This window comes from Ambystoma mexicanum, chromosome 9 (assembly GCF_040938575.1).
Source record: "Ambystoma mexicanum isolate Mex_15411 chromosome 9, UKY_AmexF1_1, whole genome shotgun sequence".
NCBI classification, from domain to species: Eukaryota; Metazoa; Chordata; class Amphibia; order Caudata; family Ambystomatidae; genus Ambystoma; species Ambystoma mexicanum.
The window spans coordinates 696274560-696291158 of record NC_090931.1 but is presented as its reverse complement, the minus strand read 5'-3'; the positions used below and the strand labels follow the sequence as shown (position 1 = coordinate 696291158).

At 46.6% G+C, this 16599-nt stretch overlaps 1 protein-coding gene across 5 annotated transcripts in view; it reads left to right on the top strand.

Moving 5' to 3' along the window:
• ADAM23 (ADAM metallopeptidase domain 23) overlaps positions 1-16599 on the top strand; it is a 742840-nt gene that overhangs the window by 199765 nt on the left and 526476 nt on the right. The gene's annotated exons all lie outside the window — the stretch shown is intronic.

Sequence of the window (16599 nt, the reverse complement as noted above, 5' to 3'; positions counted from 1 at the left end):
GATGGCCTCTCCAGGGATCTAGCAAGGATTGACGCCCTTCCCACATGGCCATAACCGCAAACACTGAAAGAGTTGCAGAGTTTTCTGGGATTCTGCAACTACTACCGGAGGTTCCTTGCGGGATATGCCATGATTGCCAGACCACTAGTGGGCCACAATGAAGAATACCGGTTCACCCAGATCATTCGTACCATCCACGGGAGCCCTTTAGTGAGAGGTGGACAACTGATGCCAACAGGCCTTTGAGGAGCTCAATTGGCCCTCACATAAGCAGATCCTCATTTGCCATACATACAGTCTGGAGGGAATGGATGCTGTCCTTTACCAGGAGACCGAACATGAGACAAGACCAACTGCTTTCACCAGCAGAGGTCTGTATGCAGAGAACTATCCAGTCCACGAGTTAGAATTTCTGGCATTAAAGTGGGCCATTACAGGGAAGGTTTGGACTCCCTCATAATTATCCAGTGCTCATCATGAGAGGAGGGGGAGCTCTTGTGGCTGCTTCTGGGCCCGCCACAGTAGACCCATCCTGAATTCGCAGGCTGCTTAGGCCATACGTGACTCGGGTCTAAGAGACTTTGGTGTGGCCCGCCCCTTGCTTTAATTAGTGGGCTACTGCTGCTATACATGACCCTGCAAAGACTCCCCCAGGAGTTCCCACACTGCAACTAAATGTACAGGGCGCTTCTGGCATAAGCAGCCTGGCCAGGAAGGACTATGGGGCCCCCTGCATGCTACTTCTGCCCAGATAATAGCCCTATAACAACACAGGAGCACTTTAAAAGGACATATGCAGTAGAGTGGATCTTAGTCTCATGCTTGTAGCAACCTTACAGGGACTTCTGGGCTGGGAGAATGAAGGAGATGTGGGTTCTGTAGTGAAGAAGTACTTTCTTCAGTGGGAATATGGTATTTGGAAAGTAGAGATACATTTCCAGAGAATTGTTTTTAAGGTCCTTGAACTAATGGGTTACTGTGTGTTTTGCCCATGTGGTTCTCACTACTTGAGTTCTGCTCTCCCTGTCCCAGTTCTGTCTAAAGAGCCTCTCGCTGTGTATTGCACTGCCTCATTTCTACCCCCGCTCTCACTTCGCACCATGTCACTTTCATTGTCCCATGTGTCCACCAGTTCTGCCCAGTGTCATTCTCAATGCCTCAAGTCTGCCCCAATGTTGTTGTCAAGGACAAGCTCTGTGCTGTCCCACTCACAGCACAGACTCTGCCCCAATGTCCGTCTCATGCTAAAGTCTCCCCTGTGTGTGACTCACTGCCCCAGATATTTCCCATGTGGCCTTCACTCCCCCAATTCTGCCCCCTGTGTGGTTCTCACCAGCAAGGTTATTCTCCATGTGGCCATCAGTCCCCCAAGTATGTCCCCTGTGTGGATCTCACTTGCAACGTTATTCTCCAGTGTTGTTCTCACTACCCAAGTGCAGTCAGGCACTGTAACTAAGTCTCGAGTCCTCTTGTACTGCTGCGCCCAGATGCCCACGGGCTCGGAGCGCATTACCAAATAAATAAACAAACAAACAAACAAACAAACAAACCACACGGTTTATCTCACTGCCCATCCCCTGCCTCGTGTGACTTGCACTGATACAGTAATGCCTAATGGGACTCTCACTATCCCGCTCGTACCCAGACTGCTCTCACAGATCAAACCCGGGGGTGTCACAGCGTAGTTACAGACATCTTGGTTATAGAGACAGTAATATTCACCATACATTACATTTACATCCAACTACAGATGGCTATACAATAGTTAGCAGGCGATCTGATCTTTCAGTAGAGGTGCAGGGGTGTGAACTATTCATGCAGTTGGCTCTCACTGCCCATTTTCTGCCCCATATCACTACACCGATCCCCAAAAATGCCTTGACGGGCCTCTGCATCCTAGTAAAAAGTCACTCCATCACATACACCCACACAACACACACACCCACACAGACACACACATTTGTTTAACATACATTGCTCTTCCATTCTCGGTGGTTCTTGGCTCCTGGCTCTGTGCATGGAAACACCAAGCAGGGTGTTTCCATGCACTTCCCCCTGAGTCCAACCTACATAGAGCCCATAGGAGGGATTGCAAACTCAGATTCAGAGCCTGAACATGCTCTGTTCTGTGCCTTCTGGGACTCTAAATCAGATGTCAGTGTGGACGTTTGCGGGTTGGGCTCGTAAGGGGCAGAATCCTCCTGCAGTGCCAGTGGGCAGCTCTTCAGGACCCCATGGTTGGACAGGCAACCTGTCACACATGGTAGCCTGCAGGGTCATTTTTTCCTTCAACCATATAGTGGTGCTGATATGCAGAGGGTTCCCCGGTCTTCTAATTGAGGGGGATCACCCTGCATGGTAGTGGAAACATACCATGCATAATGGGTGAGCACCGCCCTATCGCCCATTATTAGGCTCATAGAACCGTCATTTCGTCCTATCGCCTGCAAAGGTTGTAGGGTGGGTTGATTGACAGCCACACAAGCTCTTTTGGTCTGGTTTGACACATTAAAGGAGCACTCTGGCAATCAAAAAGGAACACTCACTCCTCAACCACCACAGGATCTGGCAGCATGGCTGGGTCAAAGTACGAAGAGTGGGTTGCTGCAACAGTAGTGCTGCTTCACCAAAGTTATAGGGAGCGCTAAGGGGACAGGATGTGTCTTTTGAAGCTCCCTGCACATGGGTTGAAAGCCAGTGACATCACATAGCCGTTGACCCCAATGAAGGGCCATCGTCGCTTTTCTAACCTATCATTATTGAAAACTTGAGGTTGAAGCATGATACCAAGCAGTAGCCAATAACGGTAGGCCTCCTGGGGAGGAAGGATAGCTCAGGGACAACGCGTACTTTGTTTTATAAGTGAACAATTATAATTATAACAAGCTAGTGAAAGGAGCAAAAGGCATGCTTTCTTTTTAAGCTTCAGTTGCCAGAGGGGTAAAATCACGGAGATAGCAAAGCACTCCCCAGGGTTCATAAGCAGAACCCCAGAGAAATCGATTGCTATTCCTACACAAAGCTATAGGTTTTCCATTCAGCACAGCACCGCATGGGCTGGATGCGCTCTGGAACCGAGTGTTCTATCCAGCAGAAGGCTGGCTGAAGGTCTTCGCCATCTGGTGCCATATGGAAAGACTCTTTGGTCTTTCCATTGGTTTGCCAAGTCGTGTTGCCATTGCTCAGACAGCCCCTTTCATTGAACGTTGAATCCCATGTAGCCTTTTCTGGGCCCCTTGAGTGATGCAGGAAGCTCAGGCACAGCGAGTGGACTTTGTCTGGAGCTGTCCAGTGCCGCCCACTCCCCATGCTATACCTTACCATTGATCCATTGGGCGAGAGAGAGACGGTAGCCTCACTGCTTTAAATTCACCTGCAAATGAAAAAAGAACCATCTCTCTTATGAATTCAGGCACAAGACCTTTTTATTTTAATTATATTTTGACAGACCAAGGCCTCTGTTCTCATCTGAGCAAAAGGACACAGTGGACGGATGTGTCAGATGTCAACTGATCAACAAATCATCCCTGGGAACGAAATAAGGCAACAAGCGAAAAGAAAACCCCCATGACACAATCCCATCAGGAAGACTCGCGCGTGACCCAGAAGAACTCCAGTCTCGGTAGAATTGATGCACATGCGCTTAGGGAGATTAGACGTCTGTGGTACTGTGGAAGAATTACTGGCAACCTATCTGCTCTCAGTGTGTACTTTTTTTTATTATGGTTGGTTTATTACAAACCTTTCATAAAATTGAAATTACGTGTGTATTTATGGTTTGAGTGATTTCACCAGCAGGGTAGTGGGTTGTGGCACCATGAATTCTTGTGAGCAGGAGGTTGCTGTAAAAACGTCTACACGAAGTGACGGACGAGTGAAATAGTCATTTGGCGGGCTCTGGCAAAAGTCAAAGCACAGTGATCCACTGACATCCACCGCACCTCCGACACTGCCCTGCAGCTGCCTCCCCTGCACCCTGCTAAGAGGCCATTCCAGGCACTGGAAACTGAGCAGGACAAAGCGAAACCTACCGCACCCATCCACATCCATTACGCCGCTTCACAGTGCTCAAGTCGAGAGTTCGCGCGGGTGGACGGAGTCCCCCACCTTTCTCAGGAGTCCTCCCACTTCTTTCAGAGGGCCCCTTGATATGCACATTTCTGGTGACGCCACATTCAATTGGTATGTTAATGAGTCCCCCACCTTTTTTTTTTTTAGAACTTGACCCCCTCCGGCACTGCCACTATGCAATCTTACCCCATCCAAATAGATGCTGGTTTTCTCAAAGATTTAATTTCTGGTTCTGGATCCATACACCAGAGTGTTTAGAAGCAGACGCATAGTGACGTTTGTGGCTCTCTGTCCCACTTCCTAATTAAATAATATTGTGGCTCGGGAAGTGATACTGTCCCAATCAGATATTCTCCATCCCATCCTTAGCCCTGCAACCGGATGAGCTTATAAGTAGGGGGAAAATAATGACTGGGTGTCGAGACTATAACTATAAGATAGGTGAGACGGCGCAGAAACTGCTCCATCTAGAGGGCTGACACCCACCCTTTCTCCCCTTCTGGAAATAGCGGTGGGAGAAGAATGGGTGGGCACCCAGTGGATGTACGTTAAAATATCGTAGACGAAAAGCTCGAATGGCAAAATACTGAGGCCCACTCTGCTGCATTTTGCAATTCGGCTTTTCTTTTTTTTTTTTTCCTCTGCATTGTTTCTTGTAAGCGGGGGACACTCCTGCAGCCCCCAAACCCTGGAAATACCGAAGCAGGAGTGCGGAGGACACCCCCAGAACCTCTGCTTACCTACCTCAGTATTTTCGGATTCAGTATTTTATACCTATGCCGAATGTGGCCAAAAGGTATATATGACCTTTTATATACAACCTTTTCGGTCGATACCGCACCGTGCACAATGCAGAACCTTTTCTGAGATTGCCACTGGGGACTCTCTAGTTTGTAATCCTTGTTATGGCCTCCCAAGAGTCTTGTTAGCGGCGTGTCCAGTGCCACAGTCAGAGATATACTGAAAGTATTAAAATGGGTCTCCAGCACAGGAACCACTTTCTCGCCCCAGAAATCATGGAAGGCTCATTTTGTGGATTCCATGGTGACTTGTCTGTGCATCGTTGCAAGACTGACAATATGTCTTTGCATCGGTGTAAAGGCCTCGCTATCGAAGTGTTGTGTATTTCAAACATAGCTAAAAAACAAATATATTGACCAATGGGGAAGGAGCACAGAAAAATAAAAGGGGTGGATATAGGAGGGATCCCTTCTGTTTTCTAAAAAAAAGACAATTTTGCATCAATGCAAAGAACACATTCAGTGGTTGCACCCATGAAAAAGACATCGATACGTGCAAGAGACAAGAGCTTAAATCACTGAGCAGTTTTACCATGCTAAGGACCAAGGCCTTTCCATCTGATGGCAGGGGGAATGTTAGCAGTTTGTCAATCCGTTATCCAGGCGCCTTGATCGGCAACTCATGATCCCAAAAAGGGGTGTGCAGCAACAGAGTTCTGGTTCATGCTAGGAGCCCCCTATTTCATACCTTTATATGCCCCTGGTCAGACCACAATGTCATATCCTACTCCATTCCACTGAACAACCATGCCTTAGCCACATCACTACCAATACCAGCCACTCTTGCAAGAAATACCCGGAGCATCACTCCAGCCAGCCTGCAATCAATGCTGAAGCCCATCACAGCCTAGCAACAGTCACCAAACGACCCTGCCACAATGGTTGAAGTATACAACCATTCGCTTCTAGCTTCTATTGAGAAGGTGGCACCCCTGAGCAAACGTAAACCTAAACCACCAGCTCACATTTACACATGATTTACCCCCAGACTCAAGGCCCTTCGCACATCTAAGAGAGCAGACAAGACCACCTGGAAAAAGCACCCATTCGTCTCCAACGAAGAGCTTTTCGCCTCCTTGTCTAAAACATACAAACAGGCTATTCTCCACGCCAAAAATCTATCATACAATGGCCGAATCGGAAAAAAAAGCAAGTTCAGGTACCCGAGATCTCTTTGCTATACTGCGGGAAGTTAAATCGCCAGTTCCCCTCTCAGACAATTGTCTCAAAGGCACCACTTGGTGCTCCAATATTCAAATTGCCCTACTGGACAATATTACAATCCAAACTTCTGGCCAAGAAAAACAAATTATTAGCCACAGAGTCACAACCAGACCCATCAGCCTCATCAACCCCCCCCCCGCCCCCTAGATACACGACGGTTTGAGTTCACCACAGTCTCCAATCTAGAAGTCATTAAAATCATAAGAGACATGTCAACAGGACATCTGCCTAGCTTCAGTCATCAGAGACTGAGTGATAGAGCTGGCTCCATTCTTCACATCCCTCATCAACAACTCCTTCTCTACCTGGATCATGCCAGTGAACCTGAAAGACGCCTGGGTAGTCCCACTCCTTAAGAAGCCAAACCTTGACCCGAATATTCCAACTAACTACCGCCCCATAATGACAGTCCCCTTTTTACACTTAAAACACTGGACAGTGCAGCATACCTACAAATACAGAAGTACCTCAAAACCAATAATCCCCTTGGGCACGCCAGTCTGGATTCCGCCCAGGCCATAGAATGGAATCAGCACTCCTAGAATTAAAAACGTGTTCATTTTCCCATGATTCTCTATCTCTGCAGTCTAGATTTCTAATGATAGTAACATAAAATGTACAAAGTTTCGTGGAAGGGGCTGCACCTCAGAGTCGCTGGGACAGTGAAGACGAGCTGAGCGCACCATCAGCTCCTCTGATAAACGCATGGACCAAGTTTCTAATAAAGACTATGGGCCTTATTAACAGTAGAGCGGAAAAGCAGCGGTAAGGCAGCAAGCACAATACTAATACTTCACACAGGGAAAAGAGACATGATAGGCAATATAGAATTTACCACAGGGCATGCAGAAGTGGTAATTACCATATGTGGTAAAACGTACAGGAAATGAGTCCACAAATGCGGAAATCCTATTACTGAAAACACTGCCTCCGATTACGCAGACGCGGCCTCCGTCGGCCATTACTGTATCTCAATCCAGCAACAGAGCCGCAGTCAGCCATTCATCGGACAATATTGGGTCACTAGAATCAGTAGATGCAGCAGGAGGCAAAGACATAAGGGATACTAGAGAAGTCTCGAATTCATAGAACAAGAGGTGACTGTCCTGGCTGAGTGAGTGGCCAAGGAGAGCCGCAGGCTGGTGGGCAACCTCATGCCGAAAGAGCACCTGGCAAGTGTGCCCAACTGTGGGCCAGGGTGTACGACACAGTGAAATAAGTGCCATCACAACCCTGGAGCACTTAAGACTGCAAAACAACATTGGGACAACCTGAAAAGGCACGAGGCATATGAGAATGAAAGTATGAATGTGGATCAGTGTACCCAAACTCCTCAGATAGATACCCACACCACACTCTTCAGGGCACTTGCATTTCCCGCTGCATATGAGCTCATATACCTGTGAGGTTGCACACACAGTTGGCAGCATATGCCTAGTAGCCATATCCGTTGTCCTCTATGTGTGGCCTTGCAGGTTGGCAGGGTACTATTGCAGAAGATCAGGGCATAATGAGACGAATCAGGGAAATATGCCCAGCAGTGTGTGATGGTTAGGTCGGTGCCATAGGTCATCTGCACATTGAGAGTATCAGTGCCATTGGTCATCTGCACATTGAGGGTATCGGTGCCATAGGTCATCTGCACATTGCGGTTATCAGTGCCATAGGTCATCTGCACATTGAGGGTATCAGTGCCATTGGTCATCTGCACGTTGAGGGTATCGGTGCCATAGGTCATCTACACATTGTGGGTATCGGTGCCATTGGTCATCTGCACATTGAGAGTATCAGTGCCATTGGTCATCTGCACGTTGAGGGTATCGGTGCCATAGGTCATCTGCACGTTGCGGGTATCAGTGCCATAGGTCATCTGCACATTGAGGGTATCAGTGCCATTGGTCATCTGCACATTGAGGGTATCAGTGCCATAGGTCATTTGCACATTGCGGGTATCGGTGCCATAGGTCACCTGCACATTGAGGGTATCAGTGCCATGGGTCATCTACACATTGTGGGTATCAGTGCCATAGGTCATCTGCACATTGAGGGTGTTGCATCTAGTGAGTCCTGAAGATCTTCTTATGGGCCTGAAATGGCAAAATGGGACATGTGCACAGTCCAGGGCTCCAATCATTTTGGGCATGTGTGCAGTGTCATAGAAGCAGCCTTTTATGGCACTGATGCATTCCATGTTCGTGGCGTAGGCGCTGCTTTGCATGCTGAGGCATTGAAACAAAGGGCACATCATACCTGGATGAGCTCTTGTGTAAAAGTTGGCTGCTACATTTGATGCAAGATGCCCAGGGAGTGTTGCACACCAACCTCAACAGAAGGGGTTGGCTGTACATATGCTGATGTGATTTTCAAACTCTTGCTCAGTCAGGCGAACTAATGGCATGATTATATTTGTAGCCAGCCTGCAGCGTGTTAATAATTGCCACTCTGTGAGTGTCTGGGTGAGAGTCTTATTCTGGAGCTATGTGGCCTTCTCCTCCTGGTATGTTGTGCCCTCTGTTGCTATGTGGCATCATGTATTCTGCTTTCAAATATAATGTAAAGTGCTCCTAAGTGGGTGTCACAGGGCTCAACCCTCCAGCATGTTGGTGTATTTGTGCTACATGCTCTCGGTGGATTTCTTCAACCCTTTTGGATTTGATTGGAGTAGGGTGACCAGACGTCCCGGTTCTGCCAGGACTGTCTGAGGATTTGCACCTCCGTCCCCGAGTCCTGAGACTGTTTTAAGTTTAAAAACCCTGATCCGCGTTTTTTGGGGATCAGGCGGATACCATCCCAGTGTTTGGCCCGATATCATGATTTTTCCATCGGTTTGGCCAAAAACCACAATGGTATCCACCCAATCCCCAATTCCCGGACGGGGGTTTTAAACTTAAAATAGTCTCGGGACCCCGGGCGCTCTCCTCACCCGATTTTCACTCCTGCCACATACCTTCCACTTTCCTCCGGGTCCCAATAAGCGTCTGTTCCTGCAACATGACACAGGACAGGCCACCCACATAGAAGTAGGACTACAGTTTCACCACTGGAGCTGTAGTCCTACTTCTATGTTGGTGGCCTGTCCCGTTTTTTTATTTTCAAAATCTGGTCACCCTAGATTGGAGGCACCTGGCGCTCCTTACCAGCAATGTTTTGCTAGAAGCTGGTGGTGCTTTTGTTCTTATTTTGGGTGGTATCATACCTCTGTTTACTGGACGCGTTAAGTAGGATTTCGGAGGTTCAGTGTTTTAAGGATGCAGAATCTCATGAATAGCGACTGTGGACCTTTTGCTTGTTATTGCCTGGTATGTGCGCATCTGGAGTTCAGGCATGAACTGCAGGAGGCGAAAAACATGCTTTACCATTTCTGACAGGCTATTAATGAGGCACTTAGCCTTCTTTTTCATCATTCCATGCACTGACATTAAGAAGGTAAATGCATCTGAGAACGTAGGCTGGTTTATTTCACAGCGGAAGGTACCTGAATGTGAGCTAATGGCATTACTTAACGAGGAGAACCTGAATAAGCCCCTTCTCCGATGAGAAAAGCCCACAACTATAAGAAAGCTTGTCCCACAGTGAAACAGTCTAAGCAGTGGACCAAGTGTACGAAAAGAATTAGTGGAACTATGTTCCCTGCTGGTCTGCCCTGCTCCCCACAAACCCCATCGCCATGCCCCCTACCACATACAATCCAAACCCCAAACAAACATACCTGCTCTTTATGGCAATGTGCAGTGCTCTGCACTGAAGTGCAAGCTTCAACTTCTTCCTACACTTTTATTTTAAAACTAAACCATTCTAGAAAGGTTTCTTTTTAATATAAAAGTATAGGAACAGTGAATCTTAAAAATAATAAGTATGGGAACACTGCTCCCGCCCGCTCCCGCCCACTTCGACCTCTGAATCTTAGGCTTTTGAGGCTCAAGCAAATCTAGAAAAGGCACCCCGATCTAATGACAACATAAACATTCTGAAAACTGTTTGGACTGGTCTTATATTGTGTTTTTTTTTTTTTTGTCAGGGCTCAGCCCTGGCTCTTATTTTTGAGCCCTGGCATTTTTGAGCCAGGGCCCGATTCTCAACCTGGTCTTAAGTACCGAAAATTTCGTTAAAAGGGTTAACAACCTTTTCGTTATTTAAGACCTATTCTGAAGGTGGGGCATTCTTCCGAAGTCGGTATGAATGCGGCACTTTCGGAATACATGGCTTTTTGGAAGGGTATTCTTGTGGCACTCCTCCAGTTTTATATGTGCGCTAAAATCGCGCACATATACAGTACCATTTTGGTGCCGTTATACTGGCGGAGTGCCACAAGAAGCCTTGTTTGATTCATATGAAAGTGTTCATATAAACACGTGTATATGAACACATTCATATAAACCAAAGCAAGCAGCTTCACTAGTCTGCTTACTTTGGTGTAAATGAATGAACACTTTCATTTACACCTAAGTGTGCATATACACCGCACGGGTGTATATGCACACTTTCCTATACACCTAAGGGTGTATAGGAAAGTGTTCATTTACACCTGTGTTCCCGGCAGAATTTTTGTAAAATACTGATGTTGTTATGTTACAAAAATGCTGCCGAGATTTCAGGATTGCGCCCGTTATAACTAAAGCAGGTGCAATGCTCAAGGTGCACTGTCGTGCACTACGAGGACGCCCAGGCCCACTTGTGAATACTGGTGGCGCCTGGGCGTCCTCGTTTGGTGCAGTGAATCATGCTCTTTAGCACGTTCACTGCGCCAAGTTATGAATCGGGCCCTCAGAATCATTTTAATTATGAAGTGGTGATAGGCATTGCACCCATCAACCACAACCCTTGATTCTATAAACTAGATTCCACTGGCCTCCTGCTGGCACCTACGACAACGTCTGCGGACAACCTCTTTGTATGTATCGCCCTTCTCACTGACAAATGTATCCGTGCACGCGCAGTTGTTTTGTGACTACTATACTTAACTGCTATGCTTCTATGTTCTTACTACCTTTTGACGTTCTACTCGGTATCCATTTCCACTTGTATGTATTTTTGTATCCTAAAATGTCTTGTAAAGCGCCCAGATACCTTAGGATGTGGTGTCTTCTATAAATAATAAACAAACAAACAAACAGAAGTGCTAGAACATATGTGGGCCCTGGCACCTCTTTATTTTTTTTACAAATGAAGCACTGTGTTTGCTAATGAAAGTAACAACAGACTAATGGAATTCGGGACCCCTCTTCTGGTGTGAGTGCAACATTTTACCAATCAATATACTGAAGCACTGTTGAGAAGCCCTGTTGTTAAGGACTGTTTGTGGCTGGGTCGTTTGAAAATCTGCTCTCCGAATTCAACGGTGTATTATCCAGTGAAAAATTGTCAGAGTGGCTAAATCCCTCCCTCCATCTCCTGAACATCATATCAGCTCCTGGGCACGCGCTGTAAATGGGGCGGTTCTTTGCTTCCCTGCGTGGTTCCCCTTGGATGTTGTGTTCGGTATCTTTAGGGGTACATCTCACACTATATATGGTATGTGTCAGAGTTACAGGGGGCAGTAAGTGCTGATCGATTGCAAACAAAAGCAACATATATTGTTTAAGAGATTGCTGACTTTACCAGCTCCAGTCCACTCGTACACAGGACATAACAATGGGTCATGTTGAGAAGGAAATCAGGATCAGGCATGTTGTGATACTAAGACTTGGTTTCTTCCTTTTCTTTAATTGGGGCAGCTTCTTAAGAGAAAGGCGCCGGGCCTAGAGTGTTCTGTTTATAAGGAGGCATTTAGGCCTAAGCAGCAGTATCACACTCTTTCTGAAGTTGAGCTTCACGAAAGTTGTTTTGCAACTGTTCTTTAAAACACTTCTGTGAATTGATCATGAAGCCTTGGACGGGCAGGTGTATTTGCATGTTGTCTGCACAGGACTGGCCATGCTGACTGTGGGCCTTGAACATGTGATCAGAGTCTTTATATAGATGTCAAGCTGCAGTAGGGATAAGATGGAAACCTGTTTAAGGCCACAGGAATCAGTTCTGGGCTGGAGGAGGTGATGGGATGCAGGTCTCCTTGATGTGCTTCTGAGAGAAACAAGGAGAGCCACTTCAAAGCACTATCAGGGACTCTAGCCACTGCTCGAAGTGGCTGAAGATGGATCCTGCACTCCACTGTATCAATGGGTGGTGAGAGGTTGGCTACAACCTGCATAGAGAGAGCTCTATCATTGGTTGAGTTTAGCATATCACCCCAGGGAGAGAAGAAGGACGATTCCATGCCAAGCAGGAGGGCCTAAGTCAGACTGGCGCTGATTGCAAATGGCATGGCCTCCAATGTGAAGTTGTAGCTGCCAGGAGACTTCTTTTTTCAAGGGATTTTGAGATCCAGGGAAGACCTGGTATATAGCGATAGATCCCAATCCCTCGCGAGTCTAGTAACAATGCTCAGAGCAGAAGATTAGGGAATGTGTAAGTGGTTTGGGTACTCTGCCATTGCTAGGGTAGCAGTTGATGACTTAGCATGGAGGATGGAAAGGGTGTCTCCTGGGGAGCAGCTACAACAGTGGGGAATGGTTTGCCAGCTTCTTTGGACAGACGAGCCAGAAAAGGATTTTGGAATTGTCCATGTAACAAAATTGAAATTGAACTGGAGGTGGCCAGAGCAGTTCAACAAGGGGTGGCATGGCATGGTATGGGTGAGGGATTGGCTGATTCCCTCTTCGATGTTTGCTACTTTGCCAACAAAGCATGGTGAGAGGGCATTTCAGAATTTCTGACTTTAGTAGAAGCTCATCGGGGGAGATAACACAGATTGAACCTTTTTGTTGGTACAGGGCCTTGGGAAGCAATGGCCTTTTTGTGTAAAGGAGTACTGGAAATGATGTTGAGTTCCTAGCACTGGGAGATGTTCAGAATTTGCCTCACTGAGGGAATCGGTGGGTCTTTGAGCCACAGGTTGAAATCTCATGAGACATGGTGCAACGTAATGAAGAGTTGTGTTCGGGGTGACTGAAACGGCACCAGAAACGAAATGGCGGGACCTTGGGTCAGTAACATGTAAGCCGTTTTTAGCAGGTCGAAATTAATGGTGTGTTGGATGGTAATGAGTTTGTAGCAACTGCTGCTGATCGTAAAGACACACCTTTGTGACATCCCTGAGCTATCCTCCCAGTCTCTGGAGGATAGCTCAGGGGCAACGTGCTCGCCTTGGAAGCAAGATGCCACGGAGCACCACAGGTTTGATGATCCCCGTGTCTGTGCTTAGAAACCTCTGGGTAGGAAGGGCCTTTTAAATAACCTATCATATCCTATCCTTCCGGTCTGTTCTTAGTGAGAGAAGCTGAGATTTCTGTGTTCATGAAGGTGTCTAAGTTATGGTAACGGATGGAGCCATCAAGGTGAGCGGCATGGAGGGTGGCAGATTTAATTAATTTATTTTATTTACAGAATGTAAAAAGCGCCTCCTGACCCCGTGGTAGCCCAGTTCTGTGCAAGGAATTAAAGATACAAAATTGTTCCATAACTAAAACATTCAGTCACAGTGCAATAGTATAAAACATTGGAGCTAAATATCCAACATAAAAATACCCAAAAAGTGGTAGAAAATAAAGATCTCCATTTTAAGTATACAAGGGATAAGCAAGGGAAAACAAATGGGTTTTAGGGGCTTTACGAAAGCCAGTACGGTTGGGAGTAAACACATGGAGGGAAGCAAGGTGTTCCGTTCACAGAGTGAGAAACAGAAAAGGGACTCTGCAGAGTAACACGCATGTTTTGAGAATGGTATGGCTAGTCCTGGGATGTCTGAGCTCCTAGTGGCCCTCGACCCTTCAGCAATACAAAGATTAGAGGCTAAATAAGCTGACTGGCCCATCAGGTCCACCTGGTTTGAGATGCAGCACAGCTGTAAAAGGGCTCGAACGTGAATAGGGAGCCCGTTTAGAGAAAATAAAAATGGGGCGATGTGGTCAAGTTTTTCAGTGCCAGAAATCAAAGGGACCACTGACTGTAATTCTGTTTTTAGACAAACCAAAAATGAAACTGTCGGATCCGTGAACCGGCAATTACCAGGTGAGTTAATACAAGACCATGGAGGCCGGAACAAAAACCTGTTGTTGGCAAAAAAAAGACGTGACCTCCCAAAGAAGAATGAACGGCAAGAGACAAGAACGGGACAATCAAGAGACTTCACAGAGGTCACCAGGGTGGGGGTGACACCAAGTGAAAGGTTTAGAGAGAGTACCCTGGGATAGATCTGGGTTTCTGTCTGCATACTGATGCACCGGTCCGTGAGGCCCTACCTGAAAACCCGATATCTCAGAGGTTCCATGTTCTGGGTCTCGCTTGCAGATAAGCTGGCCAAAAGAACATAAAGTACAACAAATGTTCACAGCTGTCAAGGCAATATGGATAGGTTGTTCCCTCCAGTGTATCTTCCCATGTTGCCGTCACATATGGGACGGTGGAATGTGAAGCAATACTTCATGGTTAACCTTGTCAGGTGCTGCTGAGAGACCCTCAAGCATGAGCAAGTAGGCCGCTCCACCAGTGCCCAATATGTGCAGCGCAACATCCACCATCTGCAGGGTATAACTCTCTGTACTACAGTCCAGACTGACTGGCTCCCTCCAAACAGTGATGGCAAAGGTGCATGGAACGTTAACACGAGGAAATAGGTTGGCCAATGTCCGCAGGGTGGAAGCAATTTTCTTTAGTGGGGTGGGGGGCAGAGTTTGTCCATTTTGTAAGAAATCAGCACTTAAAACATCCCTGGCTGAAAGAAGTGTTGATGAGGGACAGACAAAAACGAGAATGAATATCAAGAATATGTTAAAAAAGGTGCGATGGATCACCAGAGTAGGAAGTAGGGTTAAGAGAGGAGAGACCCTGACACAAATCATAGTTCCAAACCGAGGGGGCAGGATTCCCAAATAGGAACCGTCTCGGGAGGATAGCTCAGCAGCAACGTGCTCACCTTGGAAGCAAGACGTGACGGAGCAACACAGGTTTGATCCCTGGGTTCGCGCTTAGAAGCCTCCGGTTTTTAAGCGCGTTATAAATAACCTATCATATCATATCATATTGAAAAATACAGGGAGTTGGAGAAGTGGAATGGGGAATTTTGGAGCCAATATGGGATTGAAGTTGTTCAAATTGTTTCCACAAAATGAGAATGAAAGGCGTTAGCCAGCACAGAAGGAAACTCTGCAGATATGATAGGTTATTTATAACACCCTTAATACCCAGAGTTTTCTAAGCGCGGACATGGGGATTGAACCTGGGTTGCTCTGTGTTGTCTTGTTTCCAAGGTGAGCACATTTCTCCTGAGCTATCCTCCAGAGACTAGGAGCCAGGAGAGGAATCAATACAATGCTTGATGAGTTTAAATAATTCACGTGTTCGATTGGAGGCAGCGGAAACTTGGGTTACTAGAAAATTAGATTTAGCAGGGTGCCCAGTGACTTCATAAGAGTGCGAAAGAGATGAAAGCAGAACAGACAAGCAATGGTCTAGCGATCTGCAGCAAGAGTCATCAGTACGCCTGAGGATCTGCCTATCCTTCTTTAATTGTTGATTAATCCATGGAGCGGTTTAATATGGAATACTTTTGCACAGGCAACTGTCCTAGTTAAAGCGCAGTTAATAGGAGTGTTTGTGGACCGTAGTAGGAATTTAGTTCTCAGGTACTTAAAGGTGGGGTGAATGTGGAGATCAGACTTGTGATGGTTCTTCAAGACCTCCTTAGTGAAAGGTTCTCTGGGGGTTAGGTGACTTATTATTGATAAAGAATAATCAGACAGGTGACAGTGGCGACAAAACTGCAGAGTAAGGGATCAGGAGGAACAGGGAGTCATTGACCAGGAACTGGTGAATTCCCGCCAGATGGTCTACGTATTTTCCAGTAATAATTCCAACTGTACTATTCAGAGACTCTGGGTAGCTATAGGGCAAACTCACCAACGCCCCACATGGAGGATGCCAATAGCCATTTGATGCCCTTACCTTACAGGATTGAGATTTAAAACCAAATATTGGGGAGCTGTGCAGAAAAGGGTGGTTCCTATTCAGGAGCCTCTCTTTCATGGTGGACTAAACCAACAAGACCACCGAAAAGGTTTCTTTTTGGGTCCACCCAACTCTCTGAAGACTGGCTATATATGTGCGACATCAAACATGAGTTTAACACTTTGGAGTAGAATCTACACTGGGGTTTGTTTCCCCAAAGTGCATTTGGAACACAAATAAAGGCTGGAACATGACTCTGGATTTGTCCTTCTTTTGCACAATATTGTATCAAATTCAGGGACTATTTCAGGCAGATAACTCAAAACATAGTACTTTTCTCTATTGAAGGGAGTCGAAATGCTGTGTAAGTGGCCAATCACGGGCAGAGGCATAGTCACGTGTCTCTGACATCTACCTGGAGTTTAGAATGCCAGCAGAGGCTTGCCGAGCAGGCATCTGTTAAAAGAGCATGAGCCGCTGCTTTAATTAGAGGTAGCAGATGTTTTGATATGAAAAAACCCTT